General features: G+C 38.0%; 1 pseudogene; it reads left to right on the forward strand.

The window, feature by feature from the left end:
* Positions 1-59: 59 nt before the first annotated feature.
* On the forward strand, positions 60-20869 carry LOC127442185 (uncharacterized; annotated as a pseudogene).
* The last annotated feature ends 2587 nt before the right edge of the window (positions 20870-23456 follow it).

Below are 23456 nucleotides of genomic sequence, written 5' to 3' on the forward strand. Positions count from 1 at the left end.
GAATAACTTCGTATTATGTAATATTTAAGGTAAAAAAAAAGAAAAAAAAAAAAAAAGCAATGGAGAAGGTAAGGAGATTTTTTTGGGATAATCAACTTACAAACTTATTTTAAAAATGCCTTTGTTGGCCTCATGCCAAATGGATGGAAGAATTGTTGTTCAGATGTTGTTTAGATGAAGCCCACGATAAGTTTCTCCACAAACACTTGCATTGTTTAAGTTTATATTGTTATATTTATGTATTTTTATTATTATTATTATTTATATTTATTCTACAATTTTTATTATGTAGAAGTTTAAAGGTATTTGGGTTGTCATTTGTTTGATTAAGCTGTTGTTATTTACCTTTTACATTTGGGGTTTATATGATTATAGGAAGTCTCCAACAATTTCAGATCCATAAGGGCAAAGTTCCAGGAGGAGATCCAGGCGAGAAACAGACCACTGTTTCCTGAGAACCCCAAACGCCTCCCAACATCAGGTGTAGGACGCTCTGGTCCATTGACCATCATGAGCTCCAGCTCAGCTGTGGCCAACAAGAACCCTAGTCTACCCTGGGTCATTTTAAAAAATGGAGAAGACCAGAAAGCACCCACAGGAAAACACCCTGTTTCATTTCCAAGCTTTCCTCACACAACAGCTGAAGTCCATCGATCTGGAGATGGTGGGAACCGGCAGTCGCTTAAAGTCCGGCATCTACACCTCGTGTTGCCATTGACAAATGAGCCAAAGCACGATTCTGCTACTTCTTCATCAAAGGGATTCACATCACCTTTCAAATGCATCAAGAAACCAATGCCCGCACCATTCAAGCCAACCAAAATTTCAATGTTTGGCAAAGAGATTGGAATAAATGGTGGAGAGCATTTGAAAAAGGGCAATGTTCAGGCAGGGGAATCCACCACAAGGGCTGTGAATACAGAAGCTGGAGAGATCCACCAGGCTAGGGTGTCAGATCCTGGATCGTTGAGTCACAGTCCAGATATTACATCTTCATCTTCTCCAAGCGAATCATTGACAGATTCATCTTCTGGTAGTGTTTCCCAGTTCTTTGATCAGCACGTCCTGAGCACGCTCGAGAAAGCCAGGAGGAAGTTCTCTCACAAGAACCTGCTGGTGTGTGGTCGACCAAAGGGCTTCTACTCTAGTAAAGTTGTTGTACCCTCAGAGAGTCCTCCGTCCTCTACTGAATCTGAGAACTGTCGCCCAGAGACAGTGTTACCTTACCAGCCAGGGTATTCCTCCAATGGTGTACCCGTCTATGCCTCCAATCCTCCAGTGAAGATCAGTGGAGCTTCATGCAGTAAGTTTGAAAGAACTTGAAGGTCTTGTTTACTCTTAATCATATGCATATATGGTATTTTTTTCATATTTTTCCATGATTTGAGGGCCAAATGTTTGGACACATACTTATTCTCAGTGATTACATTGTTCCAGATTTTAAAATGATAGTAAAGTCATTGAAGCTATGAAATGACATAAATGGAAGTATGGTAATTATGTAGTGACCAAAGATGTTAAGCAAATTAAAACTCTTATATTTTAGCCTCTTCAAAGTAGTATTTGTCTAAATAACAGCTGTGCACATTGTGGTCATTCTCTTAACCTCTTATGATCTGCAGGATTTTTGGGCTGCCGCCTGAAATGTTTTCACACTCATATTTAAAAGCTCCCTGTTCACACATACAGTGTACTAATTTCATAAACATGGTTTGAGAATCACAGCTTTACCATGATGTGTAACCTTATCAGACTTAATATTTTGTTCTAAAAACTTTTGACACAACATTGGATTATTACCCAAGCAAGCTAACAAACAAGTAATTTATTTTACTCATTCTAAAGATAACAACGCAAGGTAAGATTTGATATAAAGTTTGAGGCTATTTGGGGCTTACAGATCAGTGGTCAGCACAGAAAAGAGACGTTTGCATTTTATGCCTTACCAAAATATAATTTCACTTTGTGATATTTTTGAAAATAATTCAAACTGTCGTATTATGGCAACAAAATAAACTGTACAGTCACCTTCCTGAGAATGATTTGTCATTTGATATATGACTTGTCTATTTAAGTACTATGTGTAGGACTGTTATATTAATGTTAACAATTTCTGCAACATAACCTCTAGGTGGGGCCAATTTGTGACACAAATGTTTTCATGCCTTATTGTTTTATTTTATGTAACTAAATGCAAAAGTTCAAGTTCAGATTCTAAGCTTTCAAATGATACCACATACAGTGGTGGCCAACAATATTGGCGCCCTTGGTAAATATGAGCAAAGAAGGCTGTGAAAAAGAAATCTACATTGTTTATCTTTTTGATCTTTCATTCCAAAAAATTACAAAAATCTCTTCTTTAATTGAAGGAAAACAATTGAAATGGTTAAATATCTAATTATTAAATAAATAGTTTTCTCCAAAATGCATTGGCCATAATTATTGGCACCCTTTTAATCAATATTTTTTGCAAACTCCCTTTTTTATTTGTTGGTATTTGATAGAGTCCATAATGCCATGTATCCGAACAAGATGTCCAGGACCTCTGGCAGAAAAACAACCCCACAACATTCGAGATGCAGCACCACATATAACTGTGGGCATTGGGTGCTTCTTCATATCCATGTACACCAAACCCATCTCTGGTGTTTGTTGCCAAAAAGCTCTTTTTTTTTTCTTTTTTTTTTTTTTGTCTCATCTGACCATAGAACCTGGTCGCATTTGAAGTTCCATTAGTGTCTGGCAAACTGAAGACGCTTGAGTTTGTTGTTGGATGAGAGCAGAGGCTTTTTTCTTGAAACCCTCCCAAACAACTTGTGATGTCTTGAGATTTTTTTTTTACTTTCTGACCCCGAGACCCAACTAATCTTCCCTTGGAGATTCTTTGGCCACTTGAACCATCCTCCTCACTGTGTGTGGAGACAATATAGACACACGTCCTTTTCCAGGCTGATTCTTAACATCTCTAGTTGATTGGAACTTCTTAATTATTGCTCTGACGGTGGAAATGGGCATTTTCAATGCTTTGGCTATTTTCTTTTAGCCACTTCCCATTTTGTGAAGCTCAACATCCTTTTGCCGTACATCAGAACTATATTCTTTAGTCTAACCCACTATGATTGATGATTAAGGGAATTTGGCCTGTGTGTTACCTCATATTTATACCCCTGTGAAATAGGAAGTCATGGCTGAACAATTTCATGTTCCTAGTCACCCAGGTGCTCTAAAAAATGTAAAATATGAATGGGAATACATTTCAGATATATTTTACTCATAAGAATTTCTAAGGGTGCCAATAATTGTGGCCAACATGTTTTGGAGAAAAATATTTATTTAATAATGAGATATTTTACTTGCTTTCAGGTGCTATCATTGCTATGGAGCTAAATGCAGTCGCACAGCCTGAAAGAAAATGTTCTCGAGCATGCAAACCTCTTCCTGATCTCGCACCCCTGGGGCCTTTGCCCGTAAAAAGCCCCATCGACCCCCACATGTGAATCTCAGCAGATATAAAACTGGAGCTTTTTTTGAAGGAAAGATCAAAAGGATAAATAATGCAGATTTTTTTCACAGCCTTCTTTGTTCATATTTACCAAGGGTGCCAATATTTTGGCCACCATTGTATGCCTAACTTATGCATCCAGGGGACTTCATTCTTTTTAGTGATAAAATGGCTTGCCATATAGCGCCTCCCACAAGTTAAAGAGGAGGTGCACACTGAGATGCTTTTAAACAGTATTGAAGGAGTTCACAAGTATGATGGTCACTTGTTGGCTGTTTTTCCTTCACTATCCACTCCTAATCCATAAAATATTGTATTTGATTACAGAACAAACTTAAATAATTTAAGCATAAGCCTTTAGATCAAAAGCTTGAGATCATGAGAAACATTAATTCAGTCAAGTGTGTCCAAACTTTTGAATGGTTGTGTATTTCTACTTGCTTTCAGGTGCTATCATTGCTATGGAGCTAAATGCAGTCGCACAGCCGAAATGTTCTCGAGCACGCAAACCTCTTCCTGATCTCGCATTCCTGGGGCCTTTGCCCGTAAAGCCCCCTCGACCCCCACATGTGGATCTCAGCAGATATAAAACTGGAGCCCATGTTATTGATTCAAGTCAAACTGTCTCTATTGGTTGGTAGAAGTTCATTCACCTGCCTCTTTTACATTTTTCTGATTTGTTACTTGTGCACACAATACCAGTTTACTTCAGAACTTGAATTCAGAATTGGTACATATACACTATTAAGTGCTTTGGCTGAATGCTGCAACTGTGAGGTTATTAGGTTACTCTATGGCAAACCGCAAGATCATGTTACAGCAACAAGCCATGAGAGGCCATGCCTTACTTGGATGTTACAATCGGTAGGGGTTGTTTATAGGCAAGACAAGAAGTTGAATGTGTAAAAACCTCCACAAACGTGGCAAAATTACTGTAATTCACAGCTTTGTAGTTTATTGCTTTTATAAAATGGTGGCAACAACAATATTATAGGGCTGTAAATGAAACTAGTTACATTATGTTCTGAGTAATTAATCAAATTTATTGCAATTAATCGCATATCAATATTTACAGAGAAAACCCCCAAATAAAGATAATTATTATTTTAATTTAATATAATATTAAAATTCCGATGATTAAAATGCATTACATCATATAAATATATTGTGGCAGCAGACAAATTAAGGGGTGATCGATCACATTACATTTCGTGATGTGAGGACCCATAACCAATGAAGATTGAAACGTCACACCCTGACCTCTTGGCTCAATTCAAAGGAAACATACATCAAAGCTGCACATTTTATTGTTGCAGGAAAGTCAGTAGACAGTACATTTAAAAAAAATTTGATATAATAGTGTAAGGAAGTGGACTCTCTGAAGGAGGCGGGAGCAGGTCAAACATCCAACATAAGACACTTTATTGTCAGCACTTTTCAATGTAACAGAGACATTCAACACCACTGCTTTGCAGCAGCATGAACACACATTAACAAGGTGCTTCTCAGCTCCACCTAGACACACACAGCTTCGTTGCTTCTCTCTCTCTCTCTCTCTCTCTCGACTGCAGCTCTCATTGCGGCTTTATCCCCCGCCCACCAACACCGTAGTTGACAACAGCTGGGTGGGATAATTTGCTCCAGGTGTCCATCCCGGCCTAGCTCTGCACAATCGTCGCTCGGCCCGCCCCGCACTCCACATACCCCCATCGCCCGACTCAGGCCGGGGAGCTCTCTGGCCTGTGCCTTAATCCCCCCACCATTTCTGGAGAGGAGCCACTGCACTTTCGGCCGACCCAGCGCTGGATGGTTTTCCCTGCCTCCTTGAAACAGGAACAGCTCTAGGGGAAGATGTCCACACAATCGTCGCTCGGCCCGCCCCGCTCTCCACAGATATTATTTGTTATTTGTAATGTATTATTTCCTCACACCAGAAGCCCCCCTGCGTGACATCACATCCTGGTTTGTTGTGTTGTCCAAAAAAAATAGTGTGCTCAAAGCCTAGTGTGTTCGCCCCTTAAAGCTTTCAGACAATGCGAAAAGTGGCTTAAAAATCAAAATATTGTTTATTTTATTTCCATATCATTGATCATAACACTATTACTGGTCTACTTCCCTCTGTGCTATTTGTAATTGTTGTCTTATGTACCCATGTCTCAGACAGACGCTTTTGGAGTGTCTAACTCTGGTTGCATTGCATCTCAGTGGTTTTCAGCATGTCTAGTCATAAGCGCTGTGTTTTTAGCATGCTGTGTCAGGTTAAATGTAGTTTGAAACATATTAAATAAATCCCATTTTCCCAACCTACTAAAAATCGCCTCCTCCAATGCTGCCACCCTGCCCATCACCCTGCACCACTCTTGAAACGAGGGTGCCCCAACTGTCTTCCACCCCTACAAGAATAATTTGCCATCCAACCATAACCCCGGCTCGGACCCAACTTTTTAAGTGGCTATCCCCAAAATGAATAGCTGCTCCATCACCTAAGATGCATAGTCTCGGGCAAAATGAAAATTGAGTGCCCAATACGTCACACATAAATCTCTGTACCCTCAACCAAAATTCTTGTATCTTAATACAGCCCCAAAAAACATGGGTTGTGTCCCCATCTTCTGAATTGCATCACCAGCAGGTTGGTGTGTCTTTAAGACCAAGTCTATACAATCTAGAGGGGGTCCAGTATAATCTATGAAAAATCTTAAATTGTATCAGATACACCCTTGAATCTCTAGATGTAGACTTGACATTTTTTAGAATCCTAGCCCACACTCCCTCCTCCAATACCAAGTTTAAATCTCTCTCCCATAATCTCTTGAGAGAAGTTGAAGCTCCGTCCCCCAGACTCTGAATTAACAGGGAGTAATACACTGATGCCTCATGACCCTTTCCAAAAGCAGTAATAACCACTTCTAGAGTATCTGCCACTTTAGGGGGGTGTATGCTACTCCCAAAAATAGTACAGTGCAGGTGGCGCAGCTGTAAATACTTAAAGAACTGAGATCTGGGAATCCTGAAATGTTGGACCAAATTTTCAAATGATCTCAACACTCCACTGTCATATAACTCACCGAGTGTATTAACCTCCCTCACAATCCACTCTGACCAGCAGAAAGGGGACTTATTAAAACATAATTTAGGGTTCAGCCATATGCTCGAGGCAACATTTAAATAAATGTCTGAATTAAACACTCTGGACACTTTTGTCCATACCTCGTGCAAATGTGAAAAGATGGGGTGTAACTTAACTTCTCCGATTAGTTTAATAGAAAGGCTTTGCAGTGGCAAAATAGGGGCAAGAACTTTGTTCAATACAAAACCAGGGAGGGGCTCTCTCTCAGGTGGAAGCGACCAATGAGCCAAATGTCTGAGACCGAATGCATAATAATAAAACAAAATCTTGGGTAGGCCTAGCCCACCTTTGTCAATCGGCCTATGTAATTTATTAAAATGTAATCTGGGACACTTACCGTTCCAGATGAAGGACTTCGCTATGCTATCAAATTGCATTTGAAATAAGAGAGGGGCACATCTGCAGGGAGAGATTGTAGCAGGTAGTTGAATTTTGGAATACAATTCATTTTAATAACATTAACCTTTCCAATCATAGATAAATGTCATGAAGCCCACCTGCCCACATCGCTTAAACCTTTTTATTAAGGGGTCAAAATTAACTCTAACTAAATCAGACAGATTTGCTGGGAATAAAATGCCCAAATATTTAATGCCCTGTTTTGCCCACTGGAAATCGCCTGGCTGAAAAGCTGTTACTGGGTAGTGCGGCGTCAGAGCCAAAGCTTTGGATTTAGACCAACTGACTTGAAAAAGGAATTAATAATTCTGTGGAGGCAAGGCATAGATCTAGTGGGGTCAGAGACGAATTATAAAATATCATCTGCGTAAAGCAAAATCTTATGTGCCATGCCTTCCGCCATCACCCCTGGAAAATCATCTTCCCTTCTTATCATGGCAGCTAATGGTTCCAGGGCAAGACAGAACAATAATGGGGAAAGTGGACAACCCTGCCGGGTGCCCCTATCCAGAGTAAAATAATCTGAAATTAATCCATTTGTTTGTACAGCTGCTACCGGGTGTTTATAAAGTAACTTAATCCAACCAATAAATGGCTTCCCGAAACCGTATATTTCCAGAATCTTAAAAAGATAATCCCATTCTACCATATCAAAAGCTTTTTCAGCTTCAAGTGAGATGGCAGCGACCGGAGTGTGCTCATTCGCCACTGACCACATGATATTAATTAGCCGCCTGATGTTATCAGATGAGCTGCGGCCCCAAATAAACCCCACCAGATCTATATGTATAAGAGATGTCATAACTTAATCATTTAGCCAAAATTTTAACGTCTAGCTAGTCAGGGAAATTAGACTGTAACTCTTACACTCGCTTGCATCTTTGTCCTTTTTAAGAATCAGACTGATCCGGGCTTGTGTCATGGTTGTCGGAAGCTTTCCATTCTTTAGTGATTCCATATAAGCTTCTAACAAAAGTGGAGCCAGTTCTGTAGCATAAGATCTAAAAAACTCAGCAGCAAAGCCATCTGGCCCCGGAGCTTTGCCTGTAGGCAAGGCCTTTACTACCTCGGCAAGCTCCTCCAAGGTTATCTCAGAATGAAGATTCTGTCGTCAGTTTAGGGAGATTTAATGGTTCCACAAAGTTTCTAATGTCTTCATCAGTAGATGAAGATGTGGAACTATAGAGATCAAGATAGAATTCTTTAAAAGCATTATTAATATCAGTGCCCAGGGTAAATATTTAATCACCAGCAGATTTCACTGAGGGAATGGTAGAAAAAGGCTCTCTCTGCTTTATGTATCTAGCCAAAAGCTTCCCTGCTTTGTCCCCAGACTCAAAATATGACAGTCTTGCCCTGAATAGCCAAAACTCCACATTCTGCAATAAAATAGTATTATATCTGTATTTCAGTCAGGTCAATTCTCTGAGGCCATCAGACGACATTTGACACTTCAGCTCTGCCTTGGCACTTTTAATATTCCCTTCTAACTCCACGAGTTATCGTGCTTTGGATTTTTTGATGAATGAGGCATACTGTATGATCCGACCCCTAAGAACTGCCTTAAGTGCCTCCCAAGCCATGCCCACAGAGGATACTGAGGACCAGTTGGTCTCCATATAAACATTGATTTCAGCCTTTAACATTTGTTGGAAATCAGGATTTTGCAAAAGGGATACATTAAAGCACCAACTATGTGATTTCTTTTTCTCCATATGTGGCAACACCTCTAAACTCAGCAGGGCATGATCCGGGACTGAAATGTTTCCAATTGAGCAATCAACAACAGATGAAATGAAGGACTTCTATATATATATATATATATATATATATATATATATATATATTTCTAGAATAAATCTTATGGACTGATATATAATTATGATATATAAGTATATAATTATATTAAAAAAAATGTATAGTCCCTCACAGATGGGTTCAAAAGTCTCCAAATTATCTGTAAGACCAAGATTTTTACAGATCTTGTGGAGCATCAGTGGTGCTGTAGGGGGTTTACACACTTTTGCTTCACTATGATCAAGGACTGAAACCATCAATAGATTGAAGTCTCCTCCCAATATTATATCATGAGTGGTGCCAGCGGCTTGCAGCATCCCTACAAGATCTATAAAAAAGCCCTGATCATCAGCGTTAGGTGCGTAAATATTAGCCAAAATCAACCTTTGCCCCTTAATTTTCTACTAAAACAATCATGACTCTTCCTAATTTATCTTTAATCTGTTTGAGAGATTTTAATTGTAGATGCTTACTTATTAATGTAATGACTCCCCTGCTCTTACTTGAGCCAGCACTAAAGAAAACATGTCCACCCCATATCTTCCCAAATTTTTCAGCTTCCTGAGGGGAAAGATGCATTTCTTGAAGAAACACTATATCATATTTCTTACGTTTAAGAAAAGAAATCACCTTCCTTCTTTTTATGGGATGCCCAAGCCCATTCACATTCCATGTGGAGAGAGATAATCCACTCAGATTAACATTTGACATTTTGACATATCAGAAAAAATATATTGAATGTGAAAAATAAAATTATAAAGACCACATTCTAACATTAGTGCAGCTGTCAAACCCCGAACATCCCCCAGAACAAAAAAAAAGAAAAAAGAAAAACGTGAGTATTAACCCCACGCACTTCCATCCCTCTAAACTCAAACAGTCCATGTACGCCTACAAGAGTCCCTGTGACAACTTTGCCGTCGGATTGCTCAAGTCTGGTGCTTCTATTCAAATTTTGTGAGACAGAATTACATAACAGAAAATAATCTATAAAACAAACTCCAGCCAATAGGCAGAATAAACCCAAAGAACGTAGATTCATTCACAAAACTGTCTCGAAGGTGTGTTCCTCCACAAAACAGATTTCAGCCACTAGCGGAACCAGCACAAAAAATAAATTAAAATAAAATCAGCTCAGTTTCCTCGGGCAGTCAAACAAATGTTCAATGAGCTGGCTGTTTCACAAGTGCAGCAGATGACTTAATCATTCCAATGTCCTGCATAAAATACTCCACAAAACAAACTTCAGCCAAAAGGAGACACAAGCACAAAGAATGAGCAGATTCATCCACAGCTATCCCGAAGGTGTGTTATTCCACAAAACAAACTCCAGCCGCCAGGCTGAACCAGCACAAAAAGAAACATAACAGGCGCCCAGTTTCCTCGGATGATCAATTGTATGTTCAGTGAGTCAGTTCCCTTGGAGGCCATGTGAGAGACACACTATGACTTCCTCAGTCCATCGATTTTATGAAAAACATTGCTTGCTTTGGGCACGTAAATATTTTGTGGCCATCCTTAGTATCTATTCTCAGTTTGGCCGGAAACATCAGTGCAAAAGTGATCTTCCATTGATGTAAGAGTTTTTTGCATTCCTTGAATCGATCACGTTTCTCTCTTGTCGAATTTGCAAAGTCTGGGTACAAGAAAATGCTGTGATTCTTCCAAGAAAGCTTTCCTTTGCTCCTCGCCTCACGCAACATGAGATCTTTATTGGATGATCTCAGAAATTTGGCCAGAATTGATCGAGGCCTGCTTCCCTCAGCTGATCCCCGAGCCGGGACACTGTGAGCTAGCTCAATTTCCAGCTTATGGCCTGTTATGTCAAGCAGACTCGGGAAGAGCTCGTCTAGGAATTTCACCATATCTCTGCCTTCTTCATGCTCAGGAATTCCAACAATTCGGATGTTATTTCACCAGCTACTATTCTCGAGGTCTACCAGTTTTTCCAAAATGCGTTCCAAGTCTGTCTTGGTCGCTAGCGGATTAGCAGCTAATTCCCTCTCCGATGACTCGAGATAATCGATCCGTTTCTCGACCTCCGACAATCTTGTAACCAACTCAGAGAATTTGCCTCCATCACCGTAATCGATCGACATATTACATCAAGATCCTCCAAGTCAGCCACATCTTTCGTCAGCATCGCAGACATGCTCGCCAGTTGCTGCTGGATTTCTCCCGCCGCACCGTCCAAACCGAGTCCCTGGTCTGTGGGCCTGTCTGAGGTTTCAGCTTGAGCACGTATGTGTCTTTTAATATCTCCAGAGCCCAGGGATTTTGAATTCTTTGCCATGTTGACTTCAAAGAACCGATATGTAGCAGGGTATATTGAATCTCACCGGTTTATGACTCGCCGTTTACACATCTGCTCCTCGCATGGCTTCCATTAAAACTCCATTATTGATGAAATATTAAGAAATTACATTAAAATTATGTAGCCTTTAAGTGTTTCTCCTAAACATGACAAGTTTTTAAAGTAAATATTTAAGAGCTGGTAATAAAATAGAGAACAGAGTACAGTGCTTTATGTTTTTTAGGAACGGTAGCAATTCATAATTAAAAAATTGTGATATAAAAACATTTAAAAAAAAAAAAGTAAATAAATGAAAAATAGAACAACTTCAATTTACTGTGATTCAATACAAATTCTATACAGTCAAAAAGCAGATCTGTTATTAAAATGTATTGGGCTTAAAGCATTTGAAGTTATTCAGCCAAGGACAGTGAGTGCCTTTCTCTCTTTTTTTTTTTTTTTTTATTTATTTATTTATTTATTTAATTTTTTATTTTTTGGTCAATATTATTGTTTTATTCTTAACGATAGGCTTATAACAGCAGCAGCAGGTCTATTAGTCTGCATTTACACATCACCCAGATCAGATATTCAGGGTTAGGGTGGGTTATATATATAGTATATACTATATCTTATTTACAGTATATACGATTTTTGTCCTGTCTCCATCACGTAATACATTAACGGCTTACATTAATATCGCATCAAGACGGCGCAGATTTTTGTCCCGTCTGTTAACACACTCATAAAACATTAACGTCTGTGTTTACATATTACACATTGCAACAAGAAGCGCATTTTAATGTTAACACGTGCAGCTGTATTCACCTCGTGAAACATGCTCTATAAAGAGCAAGCGCACATACGCATGTTAGACTTTAAAAAGCTGCCGGCTGTAGACAAACAGCCCGCGGGTACAGAATTGAGTCAGTACTTGGTACCGCCGGTATTTTCAACTGGTGGCTATTTAAATATTAAACTGAGCAGAGATTTCGTGGCACCCATAGCCAGTCCTGGTAGCACCCCAGGGTGGAAACCACTGGTGTTGAAGGTAACCCCCCCGGTAGCCTAAGTCTCACAAGAGTCTCATTCGCTGTTGCTAAGGTTAGGTTTAAGGTTAGATTTAGTGGTAGGGTTAGGTTTAGGGGTAGGGTTTCTGTAGGACTCTAAATAAACACAAAAAACAGTATGTGAACATTCAATATGGCTCTCGCGAGACTATAGGTAACTGGGGAGGGGGGTTACCTTGTAGAGATGACCTCTGTGGAAGGCTGTCCTGCCTGCTCATTGGTCCAACGAGGCATTGCCTGTACAGCTGGAGTTGTGCTGACTGCCCCCTACTGCTGCAAACTCAAAGACATCAAGGTGCTACATCAAGCTTGAAATATTCAGATGGTACGAACATTCCTTATGACAGAACTTATGTATGAATCGGGGGAATTATTAATTTGCTTTATTTTTCATATAATTAATCGCTCTAAATTAACGTGTTAAATTGACAGCCCTATTTAAAAGACAACTGTGCTTAAAAAAAATTATAATAATAATCAGAAGAGGAAAAAAATAAAAATTATTCCACTAAGTAATGGTTCATTAACCAGAACTGTAAGTAGGTTTTTTACAGTTATTAAGCAAAAAAAGCAACTTGCCGTATTAATATAAAATTCAATTGATTTGCAATCACAAGTCTTTTACGGCTTCAAAGTTGGCTCATAGTTTTATAATGATCCTTTTATAACTGCTTGGTTACAAAGAACACAGTGCTTAATAATAAGTTAAAGAAAAATGAAACGTTCGTAATTCAAATGAAATGAAGGCCCAGAGCCGCAAACATGAGTCTAACTATTTTATAATCTCATCTGAAGTGTGATTTTAGGGACATAACCATAATATCTGACGTTTGAATTAATTTTGGAGTCGTTGTATTACATGCTGACTGATCTAACAATCTGCTTGCTTACGGGTAGTAAAACCCAAATAACCATTGGTGGATATTGTAGTCCATTCAACATCCAATAATTCTTATTTATGTAAAGAAACCAAATGTAATCGTGTTCATATTTAAATATTTGTTGTTTAATACTTGATTTGACTGTATTGTTTCAGAATATGCACCAAAGTCTCTCAGTAATGCAACAGTTGAGAATGCAACCATGCCACCCCCTGAATTTCCAGATTTTGACATTCCTGCACCAGAAGACACAGACAGTAGCGCCATAAATCTAGCAGCACTGGAATCAGAGGCGACTGAATTTCCCGAGTGTGATTCCTTGCTTTCGCCTCCCGTGCCAGATGAAGACAGTGGTTTGGACTTTCATGCTATGGTCATGCAGTCTGGAGAGGGTCTCGCTGGATTTGTAGAGCAACCGAGAAGATTAGAGATCTTGACGTCTCAACAGTCAGTCTTTCCTCCTGAACCAGAACCAGCCACCTCTGACCTCCAAATAAATGGATCACACACTGCTTTCTACTTGAGCACTGAACACCAACTTCCATCAGAACCAATGTAAATGATGTTTTCATTTGTCTCGCTATGTTGAGTTAAATCAGTATCACAAGAAACTGTAATTAAATTTGTATTCGCTTTATAGTTGCATTCATCATGCATGCATTTTGAATACAATGTTTTTTCTGCATGTGTCATTTTCATGGAAGCTGTGACAATGTCTATGAGGATGTGGAGACCGCCCCCAAATTCACTTTTTCCCAAAACTCCAAGAAACGCAAAGGACCTCCAAAAAGTGAGTAGTACACTAGTAATGCAGTTACAGTTGCAGAATGTTTTTAATTAATTAGTGTATACTGTGCTTTTATGTATGTGTTTTTCAGATCCATATGCTGAAAATAGCCATGTGGTGAGTAACAGTTCTTTTACTTATTGGAGTTTGTAGATCCAGCTATCAAATCCCATATCATGTCTAACTGGTATAATTCTAATTCTTGATCAGTCGTAATTATATTTCTAAAATTCCAGCATTATGATACAATAATATGTTCATTTTTGATACAGAATTACACTTTTCATATTTATTCCATTTTCCATATTGCTCATTGGCTTTGGTCAAGTTTAAACTCCCTGCAGTGTCTGATGGCTATATGAACAATACTCGAATTTATTTTAAAATAATGTTGTTGTTTTTTTTTTTATTTGTTTGTTTTACAGAAAGAGGAAACAAAGAGGCACGTATGGCACATCACTCAATGGTTAGTTTGCATTTGTGTTTTATTGGGAATTTATTATTAGTTTCTGAAGTAACTATAATGATTTCATATGCATTGCAGTTTTAGAAAATAGTAAATATTTCTTTATAGTTTTTATACTTAACATTTGCTTAAAGATCCATTTCCCCTATTTCGATTTAAAGGTCTAGTGTGACTGAAGATCAAAATGGGCAGACACAACATGACAGGTATCAATCTACCGGTTTTGTTTTGAGACTGAATTCACTTAGGCCAACTTTACTGTACTGTAGCGTGAAAAAAGGCTAATTTTCATTACCATAATGCGAAGGAAATAAATGATGGTAGTATTTCAATTGAAAATCTTTGTGTCGTGACAGGATGATTTTTCATGTATTAGAATAATGAGAATCACCATTGAGAAGAATGATAATTACAAACAAACTCTAAAGTGAAATGTCCGAGCATATCGTAGGAATGAGAACTGAGGGGAAAATGTGCTTATTTTTTATGTCACAATAAAACATTTTTAAAAAGTATTAAGATATGCTTCATTTTATTATGCAAAATCTAATTTATTTCTCTTAAATTTGGTATGAAATATGCTGTTTTGGTGAGAGTCACCCTTATATCTTTCAGTAAATACAGTGCACTGGCTTTGATAAATCACATTTAAATGTAATTTTCTGTGGAGAATCTCCAAAACGGACCTGCAATCTCTCTCAATGTTTTTTGTTTTTCAGAAAAGAGCAGCAGAGCCCTGACCACCACGAAGTGAGAGAGCGGAAAAAGAAAGAGAAACAGCGTCTGGAGAGAGAAAAAAAAGAACAGAAAGAAAAGGAGAAAAAGAAAAATGAGATGCACAAGAAATTTAAGGTGAAATCACATACAGTACATTTAAAGGGAAAGTTCACCCAAAAATGAAAATTCTCTCATCTTTTACTCACCCTCATGCCATCCCAGATGTGTATGACTTTCTTTCTTCTGCTGAACACAAATGAAGATTTTTAGAAGAATATTTCAGCTCTGTAGTCCATACAATACAAGTGAATGGTGACCAAAACTTTGAAGCACCAAAAATCACATTAAGGCAGCATAAAAGTAATCCACAAGACTCCAGTGGTTAAATCTATATCTAATATTTAAGTAATTTTTTACTTTAAATCTCTACTTTTACATTTAAAATCACATGTGGTGCCTGTTTAGATTCACTTTCACATCTGAAAGTGAAAGCAAAGTGGAAATTTAGAGTAAAAAAGGACTTAAATATTGATCTGTTCCTCACACACACATCATATCGCTTCTGAAGATATTGATTAACCACTGGAGTCTTATGGATTGCTTTTTTGTTTCCTTTGTGCTTTTTGGAGCTTCAGCATTTTGGTACCTGTTCACTTGCATTGTATGGAACTACAGAGCTGAAATATTCTTCCAAAAATCTTTGTTTGTGTTCATCAGAAGAAAGAAAGTCATGCACATCTGGGATGGCATGAGGGTGAGTAAATGATGAAAGAATTTTCATTTTTGGGTGAACTATCCCTTTAAGACCCACTTAAGTCATGTAGGCCCTGGTCATGGATCTCTGACATGTTTTTCACTAGATCACTGGAATGGAGGAACCCATGTATCACGCCAGAGTTCTGGTGGCCAGCAAACTCTGCAAACACCACCTGCCCGTCAAGAGCGGAGATGTCATCAGCATCATACGAACTATCAACTGTCCCAAAGGCAAATGGCTTGCCAGGGACGGCAACAACAAATGTGAGAAATTTCTGCTTTAAACTTGGAGGACCTAACCACCTGTTCTGTGTTTACTTTTAATTACACATTGTGTCATGTATACTTGTACAGACAGATGAAGGGAGTGCTATGCACAAACCCGCTGTAGCTTGATTATAACTGTTCATGTGAACATTCTAAGCATCCACTGAATACTGCACAATGCTGCACTGTTTAGTTTGTATAATTCCTATTCACTGCTCATGCTTTTCTCACTGGTGTACATAATGATGGCTATGTAGATGGCTACGTATCTGTGATGAATGTGGAGTTGAACATTAAGGAGATGCTGGAGCTAGGGAAGAGAGCATCGCAGGCTGCCGGACAAGGTCAAACTGATGGAGATAACATCAGCTTCAGCAGCAGGTGTGGAGCAAGATGGAACAACAAACCATAATGACCTACTCATTTAATAATTAACTAAGACTTTTCAGGTCAAGTACCACCTTCAGTCAAATCAGAACATCAAATATCACCAATGTTTGTTTTTTGTTTTTTTGAGTAAATTGTAATCTCTTCAAGTGCAATCATAGGACATACACATCAATATACACAACTTAAGAATCAATATTCCTGTAGTAAACCCTAAAACACATAGCTAACTTTACTTCCCTAGAATGCACATGAATGGTCATGTGATGAAGAAACAATTTGTGAGTTTGACATTAGCTCTGATCAGATTTGTGTTTGTTTGGATGATTTTGAAACACTTTATTTTAACTACCCAATATTTCACAAAAACCGATATTGAATTAGTGCTGATATTTGCACATATATTGTACATAAACACAATTAGATGTATATTCTTCATAAACTACTTGTTTTGTCAATGGAAATACTTCATCTTTACACTAATACTATAATAGTAACATTTAGAAGTTTAGTCATCCCATTAAACAATAATTTTACAAGCCAGTTCAAGCATTCTTATATTAGAGAAAGGTTTTGGAATTTAGAGCAATGTAGCCTTAAAACGTATCAAACATTTCCCTACTGTCTTGAATTGTCTTTTTAGGTCTTCCCATCAGAATCCCATGTTCACAAGCAGCTGTAAGTTTTTTTTATTTATTGTAGATGACCTGTTGTATCGCAGTATATTACCAGTAAGGTAATGATATACAGTATATATATTTTTCCTTTCCATGTGTCTTGTTCTTTTGGCTTTCAGTCACAGATGACAGTGAGGAATGGACATGTGATGAAGAAACGTTGTCTCCATCTGCTGACAGTTTGTGAGTTTGACATTAGCTCTGATCAGATTTGTGTTTGTTTAGATGATTTTGAAACATTTTATTTTAACCACCCAATATTTCACAAAGATTAGGCAGAAACCGGTATTGAATTAGTGCTGATATTTGCAAAACCCTGTAATTTTACACCTGGTAGTACTGTAACCTGTGAAGGCTCAGATACTGCTGCAGCAGTTTGGCAGGTTGATGTTGAAGTCTGGATAACGGGATGTTTTATAAAAGCAATAAGCCACGAGAGTCTGTGCATTACAGTGACTTTACAACAATTCATTAAGGGCTGATGTTAGGTGCGATGCAACGTCTTGTGTGGCTGATTGTTTTATGAAACAGCAGCAAAAGCAATAAAGACAACAATATTCAAAAAATTACATTTTATTAAAGCTGATGTAATTTTTGCAATGTTAAATACTTTCTCCTATCACAGCTTAATATGCAGAGACAACTGTCTATAAGTAACATAGGTTGATTTTCCAAAAAAACAAAACAAAAAAAAAACTGCTGTGGCACAATTAAAGCATTCCTCTGTTTATTTGAGCATCCCAACTGGCCCCACACAGCAACATTGGCTCAACCAGTGGTGTATGTTTAGGGCAGGACTGGTTGTTGGGTTGACTTGGGAGACTTGGGAGTCTGGTTTCGGAAGTAAAAAAAAAATATTTTCTACAGAGGGGAATTGATTATTACTGATAACTTATAAATAGGGCTGTTGATTTATTGTGTTAATTCAGTGCAATTAATTATATAAAAAATAACACGTTAAAAAAATTAAAGCTATTAATTATGTCCCTGGACCATAATAAGGAATATTCCTTCCTTATAAGCAATTCAAGCTTGGAGTACAACCTGTTTTCTCTAGGGGGCAGTAAGCGAACCTCGCTGTATAGGCAATGCGCAGCTCAAACAGACAGAGAACAAACCACACTACAGAGAGCAGACAACAGCAAGATGAGAACACATTCTTGCATTCAAAACACAGCTTGATGGAGCGCAAATCGATCCTGAACAGAGAGATCCACCAATCAGAGAAAGCGGCAAACAAAGTGCACCAAATGAGCTTTGCAGCGACCGCTTACTCCCATAATGCAGTGTGAATGACGTGATCGAGTGTCTTCCTACACTCTCAAACTATTTGTATATACCTGAATATTTGGTAATGAATTTAAAATATATTGTTTATATTCTTATAATCAACAACTTAAAATTAATATTTGTTTGGAATGTAGTTCATTCCTCCATTAAAGACGTCAAGTACACAGTCTTGAATTTTGTCCAATTTTTAAATGGTTGTTTTTTGTTTCAAATCAAAGTTTGTAATGTTGATTCATCTCAGAACTGGTTGGTTTGGTTTATTGCTTACAACTCTTCTATGAAGGGTTTTATGAAATCTCTATGGAAGAATTTAATAGGAAAATACTTCTGGAAAAGTGGACAGGCACTGTTGCACTATTCCGTTTGCTGTAACTAATGCCACAGAAATTGCACTTAAGCTTTAATAACTACTAGATTATTACATTTGCTATTTTCTACTTTAGATTTTAAAGTTGGAACAAGTACATTTTTGACCTGTTGATCTATAATGTACACTGATCTAGACTTTTTTGAATTTCTCTTCATTTGTCTCTATACAGGAGTCAAAACAGAGCTGTGTCTATGCCTGACATGTGTAAGTATGCACTTTCCCTTTCTCAGGAGTAAATTTTGATGATGAATCATTAATTCGGTCTCTATTTACTCCATCAGTTTTCAGTAACTCCTCTGCTCAATATACTGTCAGTGATGGCAGTATGGAGGATATCCACACACAGTGAGTTGAAAGGGATCGTTCATCCCAAAATGACAATTCTGTCATCCTTTATTCACAGTCATGTTTTTCCAAAACCATATGACTGACTGACATATATGGGGCACAAAAGGAGATGTTAGCAGAATTTACAGCCTCAGTCACCATTCACTTCCAATACATTTTTTTCTTCATTGCTGTAAAAGTACAACATTAGGGTGGGTAAATGATGACAGAATTTTTTGGGTGAATTATCTCTTTAACACCACACAGTTTTTTTTAACACCAATATTGAACACCAATACATCTGTACAAGTTTCGAAGTGGTCAATAATGTCGAGAATATTCTTGCTTATGCCAGACATGAAGCTCTGCAGAAGTTAGCTGTCTTTTTCCAGAACACCAATGATCACAACATCACTGCCACTGAAAATGAATCGTCTCTCCCGAAGTACAAAACTTTCGTAACTATATTTTTAAATTAATTTTATTATCCTTTTATTTTTCATTTCATTATAAACATAACTTGTCATGTTTAATGTTTAACTCGTGTTAAGTTAAATGTGTGCTTAATTTTGTTTCTTTCATTTGTTCACATTTGGAAAAAAAAATGCCAAAAAAATTCCCAAAAAACACAAGTAAGTGATCTAACAGTCCACTCATGAAAAGCTTGACAGAATCATTTTAATGTCTACTGTGCATGGAGTGCATTGTTTTATGAGCTGGTTGTCATTAGTTTGTCTGTTTAATAGGCTTTCTGAGTACTGTGGATGAGCCCCCATACTTGTAAGTAAATGAGAGAGAAATTGAAATTATATTTACTAACCTATACAGTGTATGTAGCCTTGAACTACTAAGCAAATGCCATTGTACACACTCTGTCTATTGTTTGGGTTACACCTTTTAAAGAAACAAAATAAATAATTTTACTGGATGTGTGATCATGTCCCATCTTCATTATCCCTTTGTGTTCATTACAGAGAGGCAGAAGACTTCCAGTTTGCAGACATTGATCTGCTGCCACCGCCTGAGCTGTACGCTGACTCTGTGAGTCTCTGGTATGTGTGTTACTGCTTCATTATCTCATTCTGATTGATCAAGGTCATTAGTGTATGATTTTAACCCACTGTAGGCAAATCTTTTAGGGTGTAAGTCTTTTTCCTTTTAGAAATCTGTAAGTGTCACAAGAACAGCCAATGACTGTCAAACAAAAAACAAAACAAAAAAACATCTGAATTGTATTGTTTCTTTCCTCTACAGTGAAATCGATTGCAGATCGCTGTCTTTACTGAGAAATTCTCAGCATACAGTTCTTCAGTAGGTGGTTACTGAAAAGCACCTTATTGTAGCACTTGGTTTTTGTCATTGGAAGTCAAATCAGACTTTATTCACAAATACAGGGGACATAATTCTCCTTGAGATCTTGCGAAGTTTATCCACTATACCTAAGGTAGAAAAAACTATTAAAACACTGATTGTATTGTGACATTTTGATTGAGATGAATTTTCAAGTTTGAAACCTCAGATTTGCATTGAGGAAGGAGGGGTAGATTGAGTATGAATGACAGACAATGTCAACTATGGGTAATGAATTAAATTGAAATGGGGAAAAGGCAATTTTTCTATGAATTATTAAATGACTTAAATAATAAATCTGTATTGTATTAGTTATTGACCTTGGATGAATTTATTTTGCTTTGATGCATTGTGTTTGTCAATTTGTAAGATGGTGGTTTGATTTGCATGTGTGTTTATTCATTAAAACTTGACTGGTGAATGTTAATATGCAATAAATTGATCAGTAAATAGCAGTGATTCTGATTTGATTTTGTTTGAGACTTTCTAGTGTCTAAGCACATTTTTTCCATGTTATTAAGACCGTGGCATTACTACTGCATGTGCAGCCACATTGGGGCACAGGGTGAAAGGTGGACCCACGAAGGCTGGCTGAAAGGGTACAATTGAAAAAAACCACATGACTGATGGGCAATGAAAACGACCAGCCACCACCACCACACCGACCATGATTTGTCACCAACTTAATCCTTGCTTCTCTCCCTCTCTCCATTTCAAGTGGCTTCACCTGATTCATATGCCCATGGCGATTTGCTGGCACTTGTTAAATGCTCAGCACCATGATTTTGGCACTCCGGCCACCAAGATCTCTGCCCGGGAAATCAGCAGGTTTATGGGTGGGCCAGTGTCCGTGGAGTGACACCTCTGGCTGAATTTTTCAGCGATTTGCTTCTTGCTTTCCCAGCCATTGTGAACTGGGAATGAGAGTGCGACATCTCCCCTGTAACACAGGATGTGCTGATTTTATGCTCGGATGTACAGTCTCTCCTTTGCAAAGATGTGATTGAGAGCGTACCAGCATGTGAATCACAGAAATGCTTCTACAGCCGTTATTATCTGGTTGAGAAGAAGGATGGTGGTTTTAGGTCTAAATACAACTCATTTTTTAACGGCATACTCTACAGTCACGTTTGACAGAATAAATTTAATGTCTACTGTGCATGGATTGCATTGTTTTATGAGCTGGTTGTCATTAGTTTGTCTGTTTAATAGGCTTTCTGAGTACTGTGGTTGAGCCCCCATACTTGTAAGTAAATGAGAGAGAAATTTAAATTATATTGACTAACCTTATATTTAAATTATTTTTAAAACACATAATTAGGACTTTCAGACATTATGGCTTCATTTTCTGTTATACCATACATTTTTGTAAAGCTGCTTTGAAACAATGTGTGTTGTGAAAAGCACTATACAAATAAAAATTAGGGGTGTATATTGGCAGTTTCATCATGATACAATCTTATATCGATTCTCTTAGCCAGCAATCCGTTTGCCGATACCTCAAAGCCTGCCATGATGCGATTTCAATTCAAATATGTTCCTATTTCACATAATCGATTATACTGTATTAATTATCTCACAAATGCAATCAAAATATTATTTGAATATTTTAATGAGCTCCCTGACTTCAGTCTTCAGTTCTTGAAAGTACTTTCTGTACTTCAGTTATTGAAAAAATATATACAGAAAAAAAATTCACATACATGTGATCCTAGATCGTTTGACAGCTCATTGCCTTATGGAATGAGGTAAACATTACAGTGACAGTTTGTCATCTCTACAGTCAAGCAAGTCTTTCAATACAAAGTACTTATACAGTGCCTTGCAAAAGTATTCAGACCCCTGACCAATTATCTCATATTACTGAATTACAGATGGTGCAATGAAATTTCATTCTGTTTGATATTTTATTTTAAAACACTGGAACTCAAAATCAATTAGTGACATTGGTTTTATGTTGGGAAATAAAAAAAACTGAAATATCTTGCATAAGTATTCAACCCCTGTGCTGTGGAAGCTGCAATGTTACAACGATGAAAGAAAATGCCCTAACAAGGACGCAATTACTTTAACATTGGCATCCACCTGTGAATCATTAAAGTTGCAATCACATTTTCTGGATTAAAAAACCCATTGTTGAAGGATCATTGGTCAGGCTGTGAATCTGAAGGAAAATGGAGACCAAAGAGCATTCCACAGCAGTTAGAGATAAAGTAATAAAAATGCATAGATTAGGGAAAGGGTACAAAATAATACCCAGATGTTTGGATATCCCAGTGAGCACAGTTGCATCAATAATCAAGAAGTGGAAGCTGCACCACACCACCCAGGCACTGCCAAGAAAAGGCCATCCCTCAAAACTCAGTGCTCTACCAATAAGGATACTTGTGAGAGAAGCCACAGAGAGGCCAACAATCACTTTGAAAGGAGCTACAGAGTTCAGTGGCTGGGAGTGGAGTAATGGTGCACCAGTCAACCATATCAAGAGCACTGCATAACACTGGCCTGTATGGGAGGGTGGCAAGAAAGAAGCCGTTTGGAGTTTGCCAGAAAGCATGTGAGTGAACCAGCTGCAATGTGGAAGAAGGTTTTTTGGCAGACGAGACCAAGATAGAGCTTTTTGGCCAAAACTCAAAGCGCTATGTGTGGTGCAAACCTAACACTTCCTACGCCTCAAGACACACCATCCCTACAGTGAAGTATGGTGGTGGCATCATCATGCTGTGGGGATGCTTCTCAGGGTCTGGTCATTTTGTTAGAATTGAAGGAAGAATGGATTGAGCAAAATATAGGGAAATACTGCAAGAGAACCTGCTTCAGTCTGCTAAAAAACTGAAGCTTGGGAGGAAATTCACCTTTCAGCATGACAATGATCCCAAGCACAAGGCCAAAGCAACATTGGAGTGGCTCAAGAACAAAAAGATAAATGTCCTACAGTGGCCCAGTCAAAGTCCTGATCTCAATCCTATTGAGAATCTGTAGCACTATTT

This window comes from Myxocyprinus asiaticus, chromosome 6, assembly GCF_019703515.2.
Source record: "Myxocyprinus asiaticus isolate MX2 ecotype Aquarium Trade chromosome 6, UBuf_Myxa_2, whole genome shotgun sequence".
Taxonomy (NCBI): domain Eukaryota; kingdom Metazoa; phylum Chordata; class Actinopteri; order Cypriniformes; family Catostomidae; genus Myxocyprinus; species Myxocyprinus asiaticus.